The following is a 24,266-nucleotide window of genomic DNA, read 5'->3' on the forward strand; positions in this document are numbered from 1 at the left end:
GTGGTGAAGCTCGATTTTGTTCATCAATAATTACAATTCAATCCCATATTTTAATATTTTATACGTTTCTTATTCTCACCGTGAAATTCTTAGTGGTATGTTGTCATGGTAATGACAGAGTTGCCCATCTGGCTCAAGGTTGTCTCTTTTCTGTTTATTCACTTTATTATTTACATTTAATGTTACTTATTACGTTAATTCTGTTTTTAAGTTTTTGTTGTCAGTATGTGTAGGTAACATCCATCCATCCATCCATCATCCAACCCGCTATATCCTAACTACAGGGTCACGGGGGTCTGCTGGAGCCAATCCCAGCCAACACAGGGTGCAAGGCAGGAAACAAACCCCGGGCAGGGCGCCAGCAAACCGGAGTGTGGGTAACATGCTTTTTATTAATTTTGTTATATATTTCAATCTCTCTGCGTATTAATGTTCAAATATGTTCCTTGTGTTTTGTGGGTGGATCCTCAGGAGGCGTGGCCACCCTGATGTCACCGGCCCTGAGCCCTCCCTCTGTCTTTTTACATCAGCTGAGAAAGACTCAGGAGTTGGAGATCATTTGGTTTACGGAGGAGTTCTGCATATCCTGACGAGATACGGACATGTGGTTTACTGAACTTAACCAGTAGAAGCGCAAAAAAAAAAAAAAAAAAAATCAAAACAGAAAAAAATAAACCCAGCTACCAAATCCTGATGAGAGACAAAATTGGAAGTTGTTAAAAAAGGCAAAGTGTGAAACAATCGCCCGATATGGGACCTGATTACTACACTTCACCACCCGAGAGGAAAGAGGACAAAATTTGAAGGATAAAATAGCATTAACATATTCTGTCCTCCGCCCTTCTTCTCTCCTATATGTACCCTTAAATAATATGGCAAAATATCAGAAGGAAGTGGGACTGGTGAATATATTACAATTCAATTATTGAATTTACTTGCCTGGTGCCTGAATGCTCATTTGTGAACCCCTTTCTCCAGATGCCCTCCCCAGCAGCCAAATCTTAACCACCGGTTTGACACAGACATAAGGAGAAAGAAAAAGAAGTGATCTCAGAGAAAACAAAAAGAAAGATTTAACGTACTCCATAAACAAATCGAAGACTTCCACTACAACTCGGAGTCCTGCCACGTGCAAATGTTCACTGACGACACTGCTATGGTGGGCTGCATCAGGAGTGGGCAGGAGGAGAAGTATAGGAACCTAATCAAGGACTTTGTTAAATGGTGCGACTCAAACCACCAACACCTGAACACCAGCAAAACCAAGGAGCTGGTGGTGGATTTTAGGAGGCCCAGGCCCCTCATGGACCCCATGATCATCAGAGGTGACTGTGCAGAGGGTGCAGACCTATAAATACCTGGGAGTGCAGCTGGATGATAAACTGGACTGGACTGCCAATACTGATGATCTGTGCAAGAGAGGACAGAGCCGACTATACTTCATTAGAAGGCTGGCGTCCTTCAACATCTGCAATAAGATGCTGCAGATGTTCTATCAGACGGTTGTGGTGAGCGTCCTCTTCTACGTGGTGGTGTGCTGGGGAGGCAGCATAAAGAAGAGGGACGCCTCATGCCTGGACAAACTGGTGAGGAAGGCAGGATCTATTGTAGGCACAGAGCTGGACAGTTTGACATCCGTGGCAGAGCGACGGGCGCTGAGCAGACTCCTGTCAATCATGGAGAATCCACTGCATCCACTGAACAGGATCATCTCCAGTTATTCTCTGTTATACCTGCATTGTTATCACTCTTTAATTTAATATTGTTCTTTATCAGTATGCTGCTGCTGGAGTGTGGGAATTTCCCCTTGGAGATAAATAAAGTATCATCTATCTATCTATCTATCTGTCTATCTATCTATCTATCTATCTATCTATCTATCTATCTATCTATCTATCTATCTATCTATCTATCTATTATATAGTGCCTTTCACTTTATCTATCTATCTATCTATCTATCTATTATATAGTGCCTTTCATATCTATCTATCTATCTATCTATCTATCTATCTATCTATCTAAGAAACCTGCAGTACAGTTCCTATTGTAGGATGGAGTAGAGGAAAACAAAAACAGTCCTCTGGTGAAAACGGCTATCCCGAAGAAACTCAATCACGAGTCCAACTCACCAAATGGGAGCACCCAGAGAACACCAGCACCTGGCCTCTTCTCGGGGATTCTTCGCACTGATTCAACTTCGGGGTGGCCCCCCACAAATAGCAGACGTCCCTGGGTGAAGTCTGATCCTGATGATTCTTAAAGCGCAGATAGTCACCTCCATGCCTTCTGCCTTTTCCTTTTATCCCCTTCTCCTCGATCCACCGAAACATCCTTTACCTGCTTGGTTGTTATAGTAACAAGACACCGACAACTGGCAGCTGGAATATTTACCGGGCGGGATCCTTCCAGCACTTGGCCGTCCACAAAAATGCCTAAAGGGCTATTCATAGACACCCTCCCAGCCACATTATATAGTGACGAACAGTCCAAAAGGCCAACCCGCCTGACAAGTTATGTAGCCTTGTTACAAGCTGTCAAACCAAACAAAGTATTCGAGGAGCACAATAACAAAAGATTTCTTTTAAGCATTTCTCTTTAAGCATCTGCAGATCAGGTAATGAAAGGAAACCCCAAGCCAACATTTTATCCCATTGCACTGATTATCCACGGTCACGCCCCTAGAAGCCACACCCCTAGCAATACAGGAAGTGCCACCAATGTCACCTCTCAAAAAGGCTGCGATAAAAGGACCTAAAATAGCCTTCATGGAGTCCTAGAACACCAGATGAATTCACATGCCCCCTGACCAGGATGTTATGTGGAATTACTGGTTATTCTGCTTTTTTTGCTTCAGATTAACGATCCCAATTTTTGGATTACATCTGGGGACTTGTTTGCTTAAAGAAATCCTCTACCCCAAAATGATATTTTTTATGTTGCTTGCCCCATGTGATGGAAGCTGAAAACAATTTTTAATCTCAAGCTTGCATGCGGAACGAGAGACAAACAGTTTATGATGTAATGGAATGTAAGCTCAGGATAAGGAGCTCCTTCTCGGTCCATCATCCAAACTTCTTCTTCTACAAGGAATCCTATTCTCATTTTTGATTCCTTCTTTTCTTATTTGTCCCACTGTGGCTGAGTGTAGGGATGAGAGTTCCAACATAAAGGACAATCTGAGGCGCCAACCGGCTTCTCCCATTTAATGTCCGAGAATACATCAAAAATGAACGTTCTTTTGTGTATTTGCCTTTCAAATATCAGGGCTGAAAGCAAATCCAAGTAATCAGCTGGATGAGCCCCGCGTTTAGCTCTGTTCCCTAAGCACTCTGTCTGGTGGATGCCGGTCTTTTATGGAGAGTCAACTGGAAGGGGCGGAGTCACTTGCCCTGACTTTGGCGTTTTCTCGGCACTGTAAGTATTATTAATATCTGAGCCAAACATGACTTCATTTTGCAAGTTCAGAGCAAACTCCTGTCAATCATAGAGAATCCACTGCATCCACTGAACAGTGTCATCTCCAGGCAGAGGAGTAGCTTCAGTGACAGACTTTTGTCACCGTCCTGCTCCACTGACAGACTGAGGAGATCGTTCCTCCCCCACACTATGTGACTCTTTAATTCCACCCGGGGGAGTAAATGCTAACATTAATTCTATTTTAATTTTTTTTCATTTTTATAACTATTTAATTTAATATTGTTTCTTTGTATCAGTATGCTTCTGCTGGATTATGTGAATTTCCCCTTGGGATTAATAAAGTATCTATCTATCTATCTATCTATCTATCTATCTATCTATCTATCTATCTATCTATCTATAGTGTCTTTCATATCTATCTATATATCTATTATTATATAGTGCCTTTCATATCTATCTATCTATCTATCTATCTATCTATCTATCTATCTATCTATCTATCTATCTATCTATGTATGATATAGTGCCTTTCTTCTATCTATCTATCTATCTATCTATCTATCTATCTATCTATCTATCTATCTATCTATGATATAGTGCCTTTCTTCTATCTATCTATCTATCTATCTATCTATCTATCTATCTATCTATCTATCTATCTATAGTGTCTTTCATATCTATCTATATATCTATTATTATATAGTGCCTTTCATATCTATCTATCTATCTATCTATCTATCTATCTATCTATCTATCTATCTATCTATCTATCTATCTATCTATCTATCTATCTATCTATCTATCAAACAAGTGGATAACAGACATGTGGATTCATGAGAATATGTTCATGTTGTTTGCCATTGGACAGAACTGGACACCATTAAGTTCCATTATACTATAATATTATTTCTCTTGCTCTGAATAAAAATGTGAGATTATATTTTAATCTCGGGCACCATTACAAACTACATTGGGTAAACAACATATTAAAAACGGATGCTGTTTTTGATTGGAATAGTCCTTTCACTCCTTGGGGGTCTTTTACCTCTGCTGAGCCTTTTTCCGTATTGCGCTATTTGTCTAAATATATCTTTCATGTACAGATATTCTTTGTTTTCCATTTTTAATTACAAGCCAGGGGTTTATGGTCTCCTCTTCTCTTTCAGGGCTTTTGTTATCTTTTACAGATATTTCCATTTATTTTTAAGGCTTAGATCCCTTTTGAGCCTATGAATCCTGAAGCAGGCCACTGGCGTTAGAAATTGAGCCCACTGTGCCATGTTGCAGACTCCACTTCATCATAACGCATGTGCTACCAAATAGCCACAGTCCAACGCCATGCTTAGTATTTAGAATTACCTGATGTGGTGATCTTTCATTTTTACTAATTTATTTAGTATTTTCAGATTCCTGATAATATTTATATGTAATCTTAGGTTTCCAAGTGCAAGGCTTTTGAATACTTGGTCAGAAATGATGTATCTGGCTTGATTAAAAAGAATGTAATATGTTTTTATTGCTGTAAGGCTATTTTGTTTTGCCTTTGCATTTGCCGTTTCCCAGAAGTCACTGCTCTGTGCTCGTCTGAGACGTCTTGAAAGTGACGGCTGAAAGATCGCCCTCAGCAATGCCAGGGTGTACCAGTCTGACAGATAAACCTTCATTTCGCTGTGATAAAACAGAATATTATTTTTGTTTTTCTTGGCTACTAATTCTCTGCTCTTGTTTTTTGACTCTAATTTTTGGTTTTCATTTCAGTTTTGATTCCTTGCTTTGACTTTTGCCCGTTCTCATGGTCATTTTTCATTTTTCTTTCACTGTCTCTTCCAAGATTGTACACTTGACCGTTACGTTTCAGATGGGGTTTGTTCCCTGGATGATGTATGTTTTGCTTTTTATTGTTACTTCTCTTGTGTTTCACATGTCCGATTATTATATTAATTTTAATGTCATTGTTTAATTTCAATTATTATTTCTGAGTGTCCATTGTATATTTGTACATCATAGCAACATTCCTGAGTTTTGTGGCTGAAACTGTAAGAGGCGGAGCCAAGAGGAAGGCCCCCCCCCGCCTTTATATTCATGCTGCAGAGATGAGTTCTTCATACAGTTTGGAGTCCCAAAGTGAAGGATGTGAATACTTCAAAGCTGGAACTGCTGCCCAAGGAACTCCTTCGAAATACTGAATGAAGGGTCTAAACACTTCTGTGAAGGAGAGGTTCAGGTTTTGATTTTAATAAATTTGCAAAACTTTTTAAAAAAAAACTTATTTTCACTTTGGGTTAGTGAGTGTAGATTGATGGGCAAAAATGGCAAATGTATTTAAAATGAAATGCAGAACACGATAAAGTATGAAGAAAGTCTCGGGGTCGTAATACTGTCAGAAGACACTCCACTTGGCCTTTTTATATATTCTGTGTATACTGGTTGGCCCTTATGAGGTGCAGGTTTACGATTCATGGATCCACCTACTCATGGGTTTGTCATTAATAATTAAATGGAAATTATTTTGCAGGCTTTGCGACTTCATTTGCAGAAAACTGCAGATGACACTATAGCAGTGATACAGAAATGGACTACAAATCCCAGCAACCCTGCGAGGACTTGCGTCATTGGGCAGCTTTAGAGATCACCTCAAGGGCTGCTGGGTGAAAGATACAATACAATCCTATCCAATTTACTTTTGTATAGCCCAAAATCACACAAGAAGTGCCACAATGGGCTTTAATAGGCTCTGCCTCTTGACAGCCCCCCCAGCCTTGACTCTTTAAGAAGACAAGGAAAAAAAACTTGAAGGGAAAAATTTGGAAGAAACCTCAGGAAAGTCAGTTCAAAGAGAAACCCCTTTCCGGGCAGGATGGGTGTGCAGTGGGTGTCAAAAAGAAGGGGGGACAATACAACACAATACACAGAGCAGAATAAATCCTCAATACAGTATAAAAATAAAAATATTACAATTACGAAGCAGAATTTAACAGTAGATGATATCCCATCATATGATTTGGATTTAAAAAGATAAGGGCACTAGTTTTAAAAGTGAGACCTATTAAGCCATCAGGATCACAACCGCTGGTGTCTTTTTGTTTCCAAGCTTCACTTCACCATTGGATTATGATTACACCTGTCTGATGACAGTTTTCTCTGGATTGTTGCTCTTGTCCTGTGCCTGCTTGTTCCTGTGGTTTGTTTGAGTTGCACTCACAACGTCTACAAATCTTCATTTGCATTTTCATAACACGGTAGGACAAAACTTCACAGGGGATTTCATTTAATAACTACTCCATCGTCATCAGCGTCTGTGAATCTGGACTGTGTCCATCATTATCGTTTGTATTCTTTAGTATATCTAATATTAATCATTTTTATCCTTTACCTCCATAAATATATACACATCCTTATTATTATAATACATTAACTGCTGAACGACACAATTTATTTGATGGGACGCTGTGTTATCGTCTATTTACCCCTCACATGGGGTCAAGTTCATTAATGGTCTATCCCCGCACCCTAAATAATAACACACACATACATAGATACACACGCACACACAAATACACACACACACACACACACTCAGACCCTAACCACAACAGTGCCCTATGAATGACACACACAGTTGGCTAACTTTTAGCACTTTAATCCACACAAGTGCTATGAGAATAAAACAGCCTTGTCACTCTCTCCGCACATCAAGAGACTTATTTATTATCGGCACGAACAACATACAATGTTTTAAATAGATCTCAAACCTAAATATTACTTTTGGTCTCCAAGAAAATATTAAAACATACAAAGACTCAGCATACTTGACTATAGGCCATTTATCAGCCGAGAATACCTTCTTCATGTCCTGTTCCCTACAATTGAGTGGAGCTCTCACCCTCAGCCTTAATAAACCTTGCAGCACAGAGTGTATGGCAACTCTCTGGCTGCTCCAGGTGCTCAAAGAAATCTACCTTATTATTTCAATCACTCTAGCCATTTAGACAAAGCATAGAAAGATGAAAACAAGTTACTATTTATTGAAGAACAATAATAAGAAATAGAAAATAAGATTGATAGTAAAGTCTGGATAAAATAGTCTTAAAAATAAAAGCTTACTGAAAGGAATCAATGATGTCAAGGATGAAAGTCTCAGGGCGGCGTTTGATTTAGCAATTGATGTTCATGAAAATGCTGTATACTGGCGATCGGATGAAAACTGCTCACACGTGACTTTGTTTTATTTTCTGACGTCACTCTTCCGTCATCAATGTTTCTCTTCTTCTGAAGTTGCTTTCAAAATGAGGCATATTTATTATAAAGTTTCCTGCCGTGGTTTCACAACACATAAATGTTCCATGCACTTGATTGGCTGGTTGTCAATATGATGGGTGAATTTTGCTGAAACTCTTTAATCCAACTTTTCCCATATAATAAAGTTTTTTGATGTTGCCTAAAACATCACCATGTTCGTCTTTCCCAGGCTGTAAACCAAAGTAGAGCTAAGCTGTGAACAACTGTTATAAAAGTGAGGTGTAAGGGAAGAGAATGTGCCTGCCTCCTACATCTGAATTCATCTTGTTGGGATTGAGCAAAATATAATACAGAATTATTTTTTGGATTTGTACACCATAACAGACCCCATGCATCTTTATATCGGCAGCCAGCCTCACACTCGTGGTTTCCTTCTGTCTTGTTTGTCTTGCAACTTTTTATATCTTATTTAGTGCAATAAACTTAAAATGTCCTGGAATCCTGGGCCCAGAATAGATTCATGGATTTTTATATTCACAGGGATCTTGAACCTGTAATTCTCATGAATTGGAAGGAATATATATCTATATATATATATATTGTGGTCCCTGGCCGGGCTCCCAGGAGGACCAGAGGAGGGCTTGTGCCTCCTCCAGACCGCGAGGGGGCATCCGTCCTGGTTATGTTGGGGGCCTCGGGTACAGGGCTTGGAAGCCCAGCCCTGTAGGGACCCATGGCCACCGCCAGGTGGCGCCCAGGTGCCTGAGAAACCCTGGAGCCCAGCACTTCTGCCACACCAGGAAGTGCTGGTGGGAGGAGAACAGGAGACACCCGGACGGCTTACGGGTGCACAGCCGGCACTTCCGCCACACACGGGTGTGTCCAAAGGAGAGTGCCTAGAATCAGCTGGAGCCCATTCGGGTTCCCATTTAAGGGGCCGCCTACCTCCAGTCATTAGTGGATGTCAGGTGGAAGAGGACAGAGCTGGAGAGAGGACAGGAGGCGGCCAAGAGAAAAGGCACAGAGACTGTGAAGCCTGGACATTTGGGGGAAACGGTGCTGGAGACACTGGGAAGTGCACTGAGTTAAAATATTGTAAATATTGTAAATAAAAGTGTTTGTGGGTGAACATACGATGTCCATCTGCCTGTGTCCGGGTCCCAGTTCACAATATATATATCTGTACTAATAAAAGGCAAAGCCCTCACTGACTGACTGACTGACTGACTGACTGACTGACTCACTCACTACTAATTCTCCAACTTCCCGTGTAGGTAGAAGGCTGAAATTTGGCAGGCTCATTCCTTACAGCTTACTTACAAAAGTTAAGCAGGTTTGATATCGAAATTCCACGCCTAATGGTCATAACTGGAACCTATTTTTTCGTCCATATACTATAATAGACTTTTGCTCGATGGCCGTGGGAGGCGTAAATATTCACGGGTGAAGGACTGTGCTTATGGAAACGAAGATGAGATGGTCAGGGTGGTGTTTGGCACAAACTCAGCGAAACTGCGAGAGAAACTTTTAAGTGCCGGGTCTTAGCTAACATTAAATACAGCCGTGGACATCGCATGAGATGGCACAAGCAGAGCTGGGAACCTTCGATGCATGTACACCGAGTGGCTCACGTGAACTGACGCAGTGCACAGACAAAAAGCAACAGTTCCAAAGAGTGCTGAACAAAAACCGAATTACACAATTGAGAAGGCAGCAAAAAAATATGAAGCGTCTGATACATACAATCATATTCATAAGTGCAGCTACTGCGGAAACAAAGCACACGGTGGAAAAAGTGAATGTCCCGCTAAAGGAAAAAAAAAAAGCCGTGCATGCAGTGTGTCAGGTCTCAGATAAAGAGGAAGACGAGCTGTTTATCGATGCAGTAAGAAATAAATCGATGAATGAAACCTGTTATCTTTACAACGATTGACAAACACGGAATGTAACTTGAACACAACACATCCTACAAATACGAACCTGATTGAAAGAAATAATGAGAATCAAATCCTTGATGACAGCAACACTCATAACACTCACAAAACAAATACTGTATATTGACAGTCATGTTACGTTATTTTTAAAATGTTCCCTTTTCTTTTTCATAACTTCTTTAACACACTACTTCTCCGCTGCGAAGCGCGATCTACATACTCTCAAATAGACAAACCACACGCGCCAACGTCTGAGGTTCGATTCCCGAGAGGGGGTGCACTGAGTATGTACGCCTCATGACCCCAAAATTAGGGCGAAACACGTGTCGCGTACTCTTTGCATTATTTCACAGTAAAACTTTTTTAATATATATATACATACATACATATATATACACACACATACATGTATATCAGCGCTTCCCGATTTATTTTACCCTCGCACCCTCTTGGTTTGAGACGTATGAAAAAATATGCGGTTAACGCAGAAAGACAGATCACCAATTGAAGCTTCATGAATAATGGATACTTTATTCTCGATCAATGATTGTTTTGGTAAAGTCATACTCAGTGTAATCATTAGATGAACGGTAATAAAAGTAAGAGCGAGGGGAGGGTAACTTATTGAGGCACGCAGGCAACACCACAATAGCACGCGAGCTCGATGTACTGTAGTGCGCGTCAACTCGATCTGAATTGTGCGATCACATTCAAAAAAATATATCTTTTAAAGTTCTATCTAGTCGACACAAATATCTTTGGTTGAAATGTAAGGCGAATTTACTCTTTACATTTCTATGGTGAAGAAAAATTTATGCAATGATGCCTACATTTAACTTACATTCCTAACAAAGATATTTCTGTCGACTAAATAAAAATTCCTTCTATTTAAAATTGAAATAGAACTTGAACAGATACGATAGTTCATAATATCCACGCAGACTTGCATGTAAGAGCGGAAGTCATCTGTTTTAACAAGCAGCGTATTGCACTGATACGAAATAGCCTGCCCATTTAATTATTTAGGAATGGATAAATAAATTAAGATTTTGTACAAATAATGTTTTTCATTTTTCTTCCTTGATGGATTCTGACACCCCCAGCAACAGTTGCTCGCACCCCAAAGAGTATATATATATATATATATGTGTGTGGTGTATATGTATATATGTTGATATGTATGTATATGTATATATATGTTTATATATGTGTGTGTATGTACTGTATATATTTATGTATTTGTGTGTGTATGTATATGTATGTGTGTATATGTAGATATGTATATGTATATATGTGGATGTATGTGTATATAAGTATATATATTATTATATATATATAAGTATGTATATATGTGTGTGTGTATATATATACACATACATATACTTGTGTGTATGTTTGTATGTGTCTATGTGTGTGTATAGCTTTAGTCACTGAGTGCAAGGGAAAAATAATAAAATATAGTCTATAAGTTTTAATTAATTTAATTTAATTTAATTAAACAGTAAAACAATAACGTTTTAAGAAGTACAGGTACATTGAGCACTACTGGAGTGGTTGCGGGTTAACTACATTTTAAAGACTGTGTAACACAACAGGTAAGTAACTAACAGCAGCTAAAATGTATATGGATCATCTCTCGGTAGTTGATCCCTTTTGAAAGGCGCTACACGACGGCTGTGGTATAGAAATTACATTTTCTATGTGAACGCTCAAATTTGTGCCTCTGGTAATGTGCCTTACCGGCATTTAAAGAAAATTAGTTTTGTGTCCTCGGCAGTGTTAAGAGAGAAAGGCTTTGGTTTGGGATAAAAGGAAAAAAGGTGTAAAGAAAGGAAAGTTGCCTTTTTCTTTTATATAGTATAGAGAGATGTGTTCTGTGACATTATGATCGCCTTTTGGGGACAGTCGCGGTGGGTCTTGTGTAGACTGGTGAGACGTCCCCGCCATTAATCGGCTGTGATGGCAGTGTCAGTCCTCCACTCGTGTGCGTGAATTCATAATCCGAGTTTAGGACCTCATAATCGTATACGTGCAAAAGAAAGTGTGAATCGCCTTAATATTATTTTTCCGTGGTGCAGAAAAGGGGTCCCGTGTTTGCACTTGTCTGGGCTATAGCGCAGGGGGAGGATGAAAAAATTAAAAGTGCTCACTTTGACTTAAAGCAGAAGCGCAGTCAGCGCCTCAAAGGCCGACACAGCTATGCGCGCTGGCTGCTCGACTTTTGCTGGGCAGGAGACCCCAGTTTTTGCAGACACGTTCATGATATCAAAAGTCTCAGCGCTCTTTGGAGGTCATTCATATATTATATGATATATATGTATATATATATATATATATGTATATATATATATATATATATATATATATAGCAAAATACCCCCGCAGCAGAGAAGTAGTGTGTTAAAGAAGTAATGAAAAGAAAAGGAAACATTTTAATAATAACGTAACATGATTGACATTGTCATGAGTGTTGCTGTCATATATATGCCTGCCTAAATAAGTCACCCTCGCTTTGCTCTTACTTTTTACCGCTCATTTAATCACGGCTAGTGGCGGAAAAATTATAAAATGGAAGGAGGATGGCTTTACCAAAACAATTATTGATGGCTTAATCGATTATTCATAAAGCTTGAATTGGTGATCTGTTTTTCTGTGTTAACCTCATATTTTTTCATACTTCTTCTCAAACTAAGGTGGTGCGAGGGTAAAATAAATCGGGATGCGCTGATCAATGTAATCGTGTACCAGGAAATCATGCATTGACAAAAGCTCCCCTTTGCTTGTAATGCAAAGTGTGATTAAATACATTATTTTTACGCGTTATGGAGCACATGCATCAAGCTTCTCAGCTGTGCTTGTGCTAAGAAAAGGAAAGTTTTAAAAATAACGTAACACGATTGTCAATGTGACCTTTTGTAAGTAGTGCCTGGAGGATTCAGTGTGGAGAAACTCTAGAGACAGCGTGTGTATTAACTTGTGGATTTTTCTGTCAGTATTTGGTGGCAGTCTGACGAAGTTGCTTCGGAAGACGGCGTTAGCCGCGGAGCTCAGCTCGGAGCGAAATGAGGTGAATGGGAGGGGAGATGATGACGTGACTCCCCACCCGCCTTTAACTGTCAATCCCCACAAACACAGTCTCGAATTTGCATAAGCACACCCTTCACCTACAATTTTAACTTAGTTACAAAGTGATCAAAACTCTCGCTTATATCCCGCCCTCTCATTAAACTTGTATCCCGCATTACCTGTGGGCATGTGAAACGCCAGCGGTAGCCTGTCTATGAACTTAATTTAAAGTTTAGGTTTACATCGTGCTTTCTTTCCGAGGTAGCAGCACTCATGAATATGGTAGTATATGTCACTCGCTCGCTTCTTATTGTTTCGCTGTCTTCTCAATTATATAATGCATGTTTTCTTAAGCGCTTTTTGGAGGTCTTCCTGGTTTTCTACGCACTGCGTTGACAGTCAGTTCACGTGATTACGGGAGGCGTGATGATGTCACACGAAACTCCGCCCCACGCCATTCCAGCTCAACTCCATTACAGATAATGGAGAAAAATACCTTCCAGTTATGACCATTAGGCATAGAATTTCGAAATGAAACCTGCCCAACTTTTGTAAGTAAGCTGTAAGGAATGAGCCTGCCAAATTTCAGCCTTCTACCTACACGGGAAGTTGGAGAATTAGTGATGAGTCAGTCAGTGAGTGAGTGAATGAGTGAGTGAGTGAGTGGAGTGAGTGAGGGCTTTGCCTTTTATTAGTATAGATAATATATATATATAGATATATATATATACTAATAAAAGGCAAAGCCCTCACTGACTGACTGACTAACTGGGCTGGTATTTTTAAAGATGAGCTAGTTGGACCTTCTCGCGTTGAAGATGAACTCAAAATCAACTCCCAAACCTACTGCCAGTTTTTTGAGGACACTTTCTTCAAACAGTGATACAGGAAAAAGTCCAGAAGACCTGGATATTTATGCAGGCCAATGCTCCATAGCTTGCATCGAAGTTCTCCACTGCGTGGCCAGCCAGTAAAGGCCTTAAAGATGAAGGAATAATGACATGGCCCCCCTTCCTCATCTGACCTAAACCCTATCGAGAACTTGTGGGCACTTCTTAAACGCTAGATTTACGGGGGAGAAAAACAATCCACCTCTCTGAAGAGTGTCTGGGAGGCTGTAGTCACTGCTCCACAAAAAGCTGATCGTCAACAGATCAAGAAACTGACAGACTCCATGAATGGAAAGGCTTATGACTGTTATTGGAAAGAAGGGTGGCTATATTGGTCATTGATTGATTGATTTATTTTTGAAATGTCAGAGATGTTTATTTGTGAATTTTGAGGTGTTTGTTTATTATTCTCACTATAACAGATGAAAAGTAACAAGTGAGATGGGAAAATTTTAATTTTTCCTTTAGTTGTATAATAATTCTGCACACTAATACTTGCCTAATAATTGTGCGCACATATGTATTCCCCTGATGATGTTCACACTCACATTTCCGTTGTGAAACATTCAGGTTTCAGGTTTATTAACATTTTGGACTGACTGATAGCACTGTGTTTGTTCCATATTAAAATTAATCCTCAAAAATACAACTTGCCTAATAATTGTGCACACAGTGTATATGTGATGCATGTGCATCCGAGGATCTCCTCACGGGCTCATTCGAGGTATGTGATAACCTGGCAGGATGAGAGGTGGCGCCGTCGCTAACAGATTTCTCTTCTTCTCTCCCTGCAGCACCAACAAGCACCTAGTGAGGGCACTTAGCCCTTTCCAGTTCATGTACATAAGAAGCCCAGGAAGCTGGAAGGATGTGTCTTTTTTGAGCAGAGCAGACCAAAGGACGGAGCTCCCTGAAGGACCCTGATTTTAATGGCTAAAGAGCCTGATGCTTTCTTTTTGTTGATTCACCAAACGGGCTGAGTAATGAAGCCAAAAAGGCGCATGCTTGATTCAGACAGTGTAATTAAACAGGGTGACCCAGCTGGTGCCCCACCTATTGTTTTACTTCAACTCCTTGTTATGCCAGCACTCAGCTGCTATATACAGTACAGTATGTAGAGAGGCGGACAGATGCAGACACAAGTCTCCCCACAACACGCCTTCATTTGCTCCCCAGCACCATACACAGCACCAGACACAGTTTTCTTCTTCTTCTTCTTCCTCTTCTCTTTCTCTCTGTCTCTTATTCCTTCCACCTCCACCCAACTCTGGCTCATCTTGGCTCTGGTTCTGACCCGTTTTATAGAGCACTTCCGGGTATGGCGGAAATGGTGCCACAAAGGGCTCCTTGGTTTCTGTAGCACCCCCTGGCGGTGCCCACTGAACCCAACAGAGCTGCTCCAAACTTCAACTCCCAGCATGCACTGCGGGAATCCATAGTGCTGCAACAACACAGGGGGGCTGTCCCCTAGTGTCCTGGAGAAGATAATGCCTCAAACCTCTTCTCTCCCTCGGTCCTTCCACGCAGCCGCTGTCCCGGCCGGGTCATGGACCTGGCCAGCCATCACAAGCTACATATTGTGAGGTGGGGAGCTGATCGCACCTCAAGAGGATTCAGACACTCCTGGGAACACCCCAGAAAAACGTTGACAGACTACCTTCTTAAAAAGCCTAACAATTGGTACCAGAAGTGGTTGCACAGACGGATGCCGAGGAGTTATTTCAAATCGTTCAGAATGTCCCGCTTCCTCACGATCTGGAGGATGGGCCGGCTCCTCCTCTTCCTGAAAATTCTAAGAATGTGCTGATGAAGATGGGTCCTTCCGATGACCCAGAGATGTTTTCTTTAGCTTTTGAGCAAGTGGTGACTTTGTTGGGATGGGACAAACGAAACTGGGCCTTTATCATCACCCCTTTTTTGGTCTGGGGATGCTTTACTTTCCTTACGGAACGTAAGAATATATATAAAGTCTGAAAATATATATAAAGTGATGGATATGGGAGCGGGTGTTCTGATTGGGATGGGGCAAGGATCCTTACCCGGACTGGAGGCTAGCCTTTCAGAAGCAAGAAAAAAAAGAAGACTTGGATCATCCCGCCTCGGACAAGAGACTAGCATGAGATGCCATAATGGATGTGGGTATGCAGCCATCCCTGGCCAATATATTGAGCATGGGAAAGGTGCTATATAAATAAAATGTATTATCCATCCATCCATTTTCTAACCCGCTGAATCCGAATACAGGGTCACGGGGGTCTGCTGGAGCCAATCCCAGCCAACACAGGGCACAAGGCAGGAACCAATCCAGGGCAGGGTGCCAACCCACCGCAGAAATGTATTATTATTATTATTATTATTATAAAATGGTAGAATCAGGGAGTTAATCTGCTTGGACCATTTGTTCTTCCAATGCACTAGATGGCAGCATCCCTGAGCTACGATTCCCACACGCAGGGCATGCTGGGACCAGTAGTCCCATGGATCCACCTGTGGGAGCTGCCTGGAGTAGTAATCCCTACTTTGTGGGGCTTCTATTTGACCCAGAAATGCTTCCAATGGGCTGTGCCCTAGCAGTTCCAGGATAAAAGAAGCTGCTAGACATCATCCAGGAGAACTGGAGTTGGGTGGATAGATGGATGAAGGTCGCCTGTAGGAGCGGAGCAGTGGAAGAAGTGAGTTGTGCTTGGGTGTCTTATTGCAAAGTATTCCATTATACTAAACCTTGTATTTGCACCCAGGATTTGTGTCTGGGGGCTGTGGGGCTGTAACACCCCTTCCAGGTGACTATATATATATATATATATATATATTGATGGAGGCGGCATGGAAAGCAGTGCTTGTGCTTTCTAGGGATGATCTGATTCCAGAGAAGACGCACGTCCTCACAAGCACATGTCGGAGAAATGCCAGATTGACTTCCTCAACTCTCCAATCTCATGTCTGTCAGTAATAAAAGTGCTCAGAAGCGCCCGCTCCTCCAGCACGACAAGGCTTTCCCCAGCTAGGCTACTTCTGTCTTTCAGATCCGTTCTGAAGATAACAACAGAGCAGCTCTGCACAGGAAGCCTTTGAATTGTATTGAAACTGACAAGACCGGAATGGAGTCGACTTGTCCCTTGAAGATTCATTCAATTTCTTACGTTTCTGGAAGTTCTATTTAAAGACACCAAAAATTGTTCCTATGAGTCTGGAATAAAATGTGCTTTGGAAGGAGAATTTCTATCACTTGTATTCGTGCCAAGCAAAAGGCAGACGTCAGAAAGCAATTGGACCCCCTTCACTTCTGTCACTTTTTTGTGACGCTGCTACCTTGTGCTAAAATCATTTCGGTTTGATTTTTCTCTCATCAAACAACTCAGATACCCCTGAATGGCAAAGTGAAAGCAGGATTTGAGGAATTTTCGCACATTCATTAGAAATAAAAAACTGAAATATCCCACTGACGCAAGTCACACACATGAAGGAGTCCAGTCTTGGTCTCAGGTCACTGGACAGTGTCCATGTCACACAAACAGGGAGCACCAGGACTCTAAAGACTTGGACCTTTGTACTTTTACAGAGATATCAGGAGGGGGTCTCTTTATGACCTCATGACCTCCCAATCCATTTACTGACTTCTAAGGAAGAGTCACATGAATGTCACCGCCATGGTAAGTAAACCTCTTGATGACGAGGTTGACACTCACTCCGCATTAAAGGCCTGCATCTTGGTTTTTATCAGGACAGATCGTCCTCGGGTAATCGCGCCACATGACCATAGTGTCGTAAGTGACGCTCCCTCACAATGCAGGTCATGTGCCTCATTCACGACTCCGTGAGCAACACAAAGTCAAACCAGTGGGACCCAAGAACCCTCTGAAGAGACCCACATGAAGGAGTGCAGTCTTGGTTTCAGGTCACTGGAGAGTGTCCATGTCACACAAACAGGGAGCACCAGGACTCTGAAGACTTGGACCTTCATTCTTTTAGCTGAGAAACCAGGAGCGCCATACACCCCTTTAACTCGTTCATGGCAGATATCGACTTTTGTCAACAGGAGGGGTTGACAGTGGTAATCAACTGTAAACGGAGACAAAACCCGCTGTTATGGTTTAGTTGGACTCTCTTTGCTAGGGTGAAAGTTAGCTTCATTGGTCTGACCAAGATTCCCTACACTCATGTCAGTAAGCGAGGCATAAAACAACAGCAAAAATGGCATCGACATCTGGTGAGAGATAGAGGTGAATGCTCCGTGGACGACGTTTTGCATATTATCATTGAATTGAACTCTGACTTGTCGGACACTGATTTTGATACAAGTGATCACAAATGAATGTGAGGTACCAGCATCAGCTGGTTGTGGTGCTGAACGGGTTCATGTACTGTAGCTGATGTGCCTATGGCAACATTCGCCTGGGTGGACCGCCACTTACAATGATGAGAAGTACAAACCAGATTGTGACGCACCGTGAGCGCCACTGCCACTCTCGCACCCCGCAAAGACAGCCTGGCCACCAGTCTGCTGCTCATTCCTGGTGAACTGGCAGCCAAAGCACAAAGCAACAGATACTTCATTTGAATTTCTGTGTGAAACCATTGCTTTGTGTTTTTTGGAAAAAAATATTCAGCCCTCAAAGAATTAAAGTGACCTCATGACCCCCCACCATGCTCTCCCAATCCATCTACTATCTTCACAGGAAGAGTCACCAGAGTCATGAATGTCACCGCCAAGGTAAGTAAACCTCTCAATGACGAAGTCGACACTCTCTCCGCAGACAGATACACTGCTGTGCCCAAAAGCTCATTAAAGGCCTGCATCTCGGTTTTTATGAGGACCCTCAGAATCCTCACTCAGTCTCTCAAGACCCTCGATCAGAGCCTCCATTGAAGATCACGGCATCGTCAGCAAAGTCAAGATGCCTCACAGCCGCTGGACCCCACAACTCTGCTGACCACCTAGTCCATGGTAACATGGAACAAAGTAGGAGCAGAACAGACCCCTGACAGACCCCAGGGTCAACTGGGAAAAACGTAGAGGGTGTCACACACGAGCGCTTGGGGAGCATCTTAAGGACCCGATTTGCACGGCGACAGGTCCTCGTACTAACCTCTCTTTCTTTGTTTCTTCAGAAAGACTGAGACACCGCCGCCGTAAGACTGCCCGGACGACTGAAAGAGCTACACCACTTTCCTTTCTTCCCTCTGCTTCCCCCTCAATGACGTCAGACTCCCATCCACCATCTCAATTTTCCCAGCATCCCACATTCTTCCCTATAAACTGTCCGTCTTCCTACCCTTTAATGTCTTTTGAGTTTTATGGAAACTACTGACCAAATTTTGTTTACAGTATACGGGGCTACAACCCCAAACCTTTATGAGTGTTTCTCTCATTTATTACAAGGGTCACACAATGTGTCACAGCACTCCCAGTAGCAATCTACAGTACAACAATCAACATAAATGAAACAATATTTTAGGGAAGGATCTTGCTTCTGAATCTGGGGGCATGTTCTCTCTCCACAGCTTTGGAGTCCACCTCTGGTCAATTCAGGAAAGGCACACATCTGTCTGTAGAAGGTTCACCAACCAAGCCGTGAGGTCGAAGGAATTGCCTGCTGATCTTGTGTCATATTCCATTTGAAGTCCAAGTTGCTAGTTGGGGTTTTCAACTGGGACGCCCCCTTAAGTTGCATTTCCAACTCAGCAACTCGGGGCTGGTCTGTCAAGTCCAAGTTTGTTCGACGTCAGATTGTAACGTCAATCCTAGATGGTGACGTACACCAGGAACTTTAGCGATAGCTGTAGTATCCTACTGTTTATTAGCGCTTCTGTCTATTTGTGTCTCATTAAGTCAGTCATACACACAGAAATGTCCAACTTCTATCCGTGGATGCTACGGATGCTTGGAATGTGCAGAATACCACGCCATGCGTTGTTACCAACTGCTGTTTACTCCGATGGAGCAAGTGTAACCAGAGCAGCGGTTCTCAAACTTCTTTAGAATTTCTTGCATGGCAGTCCCTTTAAAAATTGTTCGATGGCTTGCGGACCCTTTTATTAAAAATGAAAAAATCAATATTATTTCAAGAAAATTTGGGGAGCCAATTACTTTGCGCAAGGGTGCCGCGTACCCATTGTCCGGCACTGCATACGTACAGGCTGCTGTGAATAAAACATTTTTTGACAAACAATTATTTATTCAGAAAATACTACGTACATCTTAGTTATTAAATTTAAGTTTTAGAAAAGGGCGCTCGCCACAAGCGTCTGGTAGAACATCTGCAGCATCTTACTGCAGATGTTGGATGCCAGCCTTCTAATGAAGTATAGTCGGCTCTGTCCTCTCTTACACAGATCATCAGTATTGGCAGTCCAGTCCAGTTTATCATCCAGCTGCACTCCCAGGTATTTATAGGTCTGTACCCTCTGCACAGTCACCTCTGATGATCGAGTGGTCCATGAGGGTCCTGGTCCTCCTAAAATCCACCACCAGGTCCTTGGTTTTGCTGGTGTTCAGTTGTAGGTGGTTTGAGTCGCACCATTTAACAAAGTCCTTGATTAGCTTCCTATACTCCTCCTCCTGCCCACTCCTGATGCAGCCCACCATAGCAGTGTCGTCAGTGAATGTTTGCACGTGGCAGGACTCCGAGTTGTATTGGAAGTCTGATGTATGTTGGCTGAACAGGACTGGAGAAAGTCCAGTCCCCTGTGGCGCTCCTGTGTTGCTGACCACAATGTCAGACCTGCAGTTCCCGAGACGCACACACTGAGGTCTGTCTGTAAGATAGTCCACGAACCATGACACCAGGTGTGAATCTACTCCCATCTTTGTCAGCTTGTCCCTAAGGAGCAGAGGTTGGATGGTGGTGAAGGCGCTAGAGAAGTCCAAAAACATAATTCTTACAGCACCACTGCCTCTGTCCAAGTGGGAGAGGGATCGGTGTAGCATGTAGATGATGGCATCCTCCGCTCCCACCTTCTCCTGGGATGCGAACTGCAGAGGGTCGAGGGCATGGTGGACCTGTGGCATCAGGCGGTGAAGCAGAAGCCGCTCCATGGTCTTCATCACATGTGACATCAGAGTGACAGACCAGAAGTCATTCAGCTCACCAGGACGTGATACCTTTGCGATCGGGGTGATGTAAGATGTTTTCCAAAGCCTCAGGACTCTCCCCTGTTCCTGGCTCAGGTTGAAGATGCGCTGTAGAGGACTCCTCAGCTCCAGCGCACAGGCCTTCAGCAGTCGTGGTGATACACCATCTGGACCCGCTGCTTTGCTGGCACGAAGTCTCCTCAGCTCTCTGCTTACCTGGGCTGCTGTAATTGTGGGTGGTGATGTCTCTCCTATACTGGTATCAGCAGAAGGATGGGTGGAGGGTGCAGTACTCTGAGGTGAGAGTGGATTAGGGTGGTCAAACCTGTTAAAGAAGTTGTTCATCTGGTTTGCTCTCTCCACGTCTCTCTCAATGGTGGCACCCCGCTTCGAGCTGCAGCCAGTGATGATCTTCACCCCATCCCACACTTCCTTCATGCTGTTATTCTGCAACCTGCTCCAGCTTTCACCTGTACTGCTTCTTCACTGCCCTGAGCTGGACTCAGAGTTCCTTCTGCACGCACTTGAGCTCATGCTTATCACCACCTTTAAAAGCCCTTTTCTTCTGGTTCAAAAGGCCTTTGATGTCACTTGTAATCCATGGCTTGTTGTTAGCAAAGCAGCGTACTTTTCTTACTGGAACTACAATGTCCATACAGAAGTTGATGTAATCAGTTGTGCAGTCATCAACCTCCTCACTGTTCTCACTATGTGACCCCAGCAGGATATCCCAGTCTGTAGTTCCAGTCTCTCAGAGCCTGCTCTGCCTCAGGGGACCACTTCCTGAATGAGCGTGTGGTTGTAGGTAGCACCGTCACTCTTGGTTTGTAGTGTTTGCATCCATATTGGTTTTACAAATGTTTCTCTGGAATGAGGTCAGCTCTTGTTGATGATGGTAATTGACTGTAAAGTGCGACAAGACCAACCGTTATGTTTTAGTTGGACTAGAAGGAAAGTTAGATTTATTGGTTGGACCGAGATTTTCTGCACTCGCATGAGTAGCAAGGCACAAACAACGGCAAAAATGGCTCTGACATCTGGCGAGAGATCAACACGAATGCGTCAAGCAAAATACTCCGTGGATGACGTTTTGTCTGTTATTGTCTCTGAGCTGGACTATGACTTGTCAAACTCCGATTTTGATACAAGTGATTGAAAGCGAATGTGAGATTCCAGCTTCAGCTGATTGGTCCCCAGCTAATCGTTGTACTGACAATGTTCGCCAGGGAGGACTGTCACTTAACATTGATAAGAGGTAGAAACCAGATTGCAGTGCACTGTGACCTAGCCCTGTAAAGACAGCTTGGCCGCATATTCTTGTCAAACTGGCAGTCACAGCATGCAGCAACAGATATTTTATGTTGATTTCTGCGTGAAACCATTGCTTTTCAGAAACTGATTTTTGGAAAAAATATTCCACCCTCAAAGAGTTATCAAGCCTTGACGCAATAAGAGGTCCACCCGTATACTTGGAAATGGAAAATTGAAGAAAGAGGTTGAGTCTTTACAGACAAGAGTCCAAAACAGAACTGAGGCTTGGTACAGATAGGGTGGGTTTTAAAGTCGTAAGGAGGAAGTGATGTCTTCAGGGGTGGAACCGAAAGTGATGTCATAGGGCGGAATTTCCCACATTTGGTCTGCGGGGAATAAAGAGTAAGGATCAGTGCACTCTGCCACCCTCTGGTCCGATCGGGAATTACCTTCTTTTCAGCCCTTTAGCTGCCTCCCATGCGCACGTGTGTGACACGTCTTATACACAATGCATTGGGGAAGATATAAGACAAGACAAAAATGAAATGTCGTGACCACTGAAAGGCAGACCCCCGTATAAGTGATGAAAAAAAAATTATTCAGACACAACACAGGCTGCCACAAAATGGCGGCGGCACCCTTTAAATAGAAGCCAGACTGGAAGGGGGCGGGGCCAAGATATCTCAACTCGGACGTGATGTCATTTGGGCTGCCAGTCATCTAATCTGTAAGGGAGAAAGGAGGAGACGCGTTAGGCAACAGCGCCAACCCTCGACTCCGGGTGGAATTACCATCAGAGAAACCTTCAAGTTGTCCCAAGTTGTCCTAAGCCTTCACGTTGTGTCTCAAGCCCACAGATGTGACACAATATGTTTCATTATATTTCAGATAGAATATTAAAGATTGTAACATGGAACTTTATAGGCACCTGACTAGACACAGACTCACACCAGAGGCACGTATAAAAACCAAGAACTTTTTATTTTTCTTTACCTGTGGGGCACGTTTTCCCTGTGACCCCCGCAGGCACACCACAGTCCCACAAGTAGACAAGCACGAGCACAAACACTCTTCTTTTGGCACCACCAAGCTTTGTCGTCCTCTTCCTCCTGACTTTGGCTTCTTGAGTGGTGGCTGCTGGCCCCTTTTATAGTCCAGGTGGTTGAGTGCCGAGTTCCGACTGCACTTCCGGGTGTGGCGAATACGCTGCCCATACGGGCTCAGGAGTCCCAGCTGCAGCACCCCCTGGCTGCACCTGCGGGACCCAATAGGGCTGCACCCAACTCCAATTCCCATGGATCCCTGCGGGAAGTTGAGGCACTGCTCCAGCCCAGGGGGGCGGCCATCTAGCATCCAGGGGGAGGTATTGCACAGTCCATGGGTGCTCCCCCTGAACATATAGCGAAGGGGTGTCCCAGCTGGGAATGGACGCCGGCCGTCCGTCACAAGATGTATCTTTGAACTACATACTGTACAGCTTACACTATACTACCTGGGGTACAGTGGTACCTCTGGTCATGACCATCATTCATTCCAAAACTCTGGACGTGACCCGATTTGGTCGCAACCCAAACATAATTTCCACATAAGATTGTATGTAAATACGATTAATCCGTTCCAGACCGCACGAGCTGTATGTAACATAAAAAATGAAATTATTTGTGTTTTTGCCATCAAGCAGATGCTTGCAATACCTGTGACATTGGTCAGGTGATGCCCACAACGTCAGTTGACTGAGATAAATCTCCTGCAACCCTAATCTTAACCATAGTGTAACAGAGCCCTAATGCCAATCATAGTCTAATGTGTTGGGTGTTATGTGACTGACATTGAGGGCGTTTTGTGATGTTGGGGCCTTACATGACTGACCTCATAGGTACTGCGGTCTGCAATTACACTCTGCTGGAATGAAGTGGAGATTGTTCATTTGAATATAGCACACAAGCAAACAATAAGCGGGCACGTATTTTTATCTTACCACAACTTCCTTCAAATTTGGACAATTTCTCGAAATTAGTAGCCAAACTCCATGTGCACAGACACGCCAACACTTCGCTTCCATCAGGCGGATTTCGCTTCCACCATGGCTGCTAGATGGTGTGGCCATCTACTACGAGCTTTGTTGGGCTGAATGGCCTGTTCTCGTCTAGAGTGTTCTAATGTGACCGGTGCTTCCAATGTGATCTTTGGTACATATTGCAATGAGTCTCCAGACATCATAAAGGTTTGGGGCAGTCATTGCTCCCGGATAGATCGCTCTGGATCTAACTCCCAGTCTTTTTAAGATCATTGCCTGCTGGCCTGGGGAAAGCCCATATTTATCTGGGATCTTAATCCCAATGGGCAGCTCAGCTCTCTCCTCCGAGCCCCCTTGATTTCCTCCATAAGAACCAGCGC

Source organism: Polypterus senegalus, chromosome 1 (assembly GCF_016835505.1).
Source record: "Polypterus senegalus isolate Bchr_013 chromosome 1, ASM1683550v1, whole genome shotgun sequence".
Lineage (NCBI taxonomy): Eukaryota > Metazoa > Chordata > Cladistia > Polypteriformes > Polypteridae > Polypterus > Polypterus senegalus.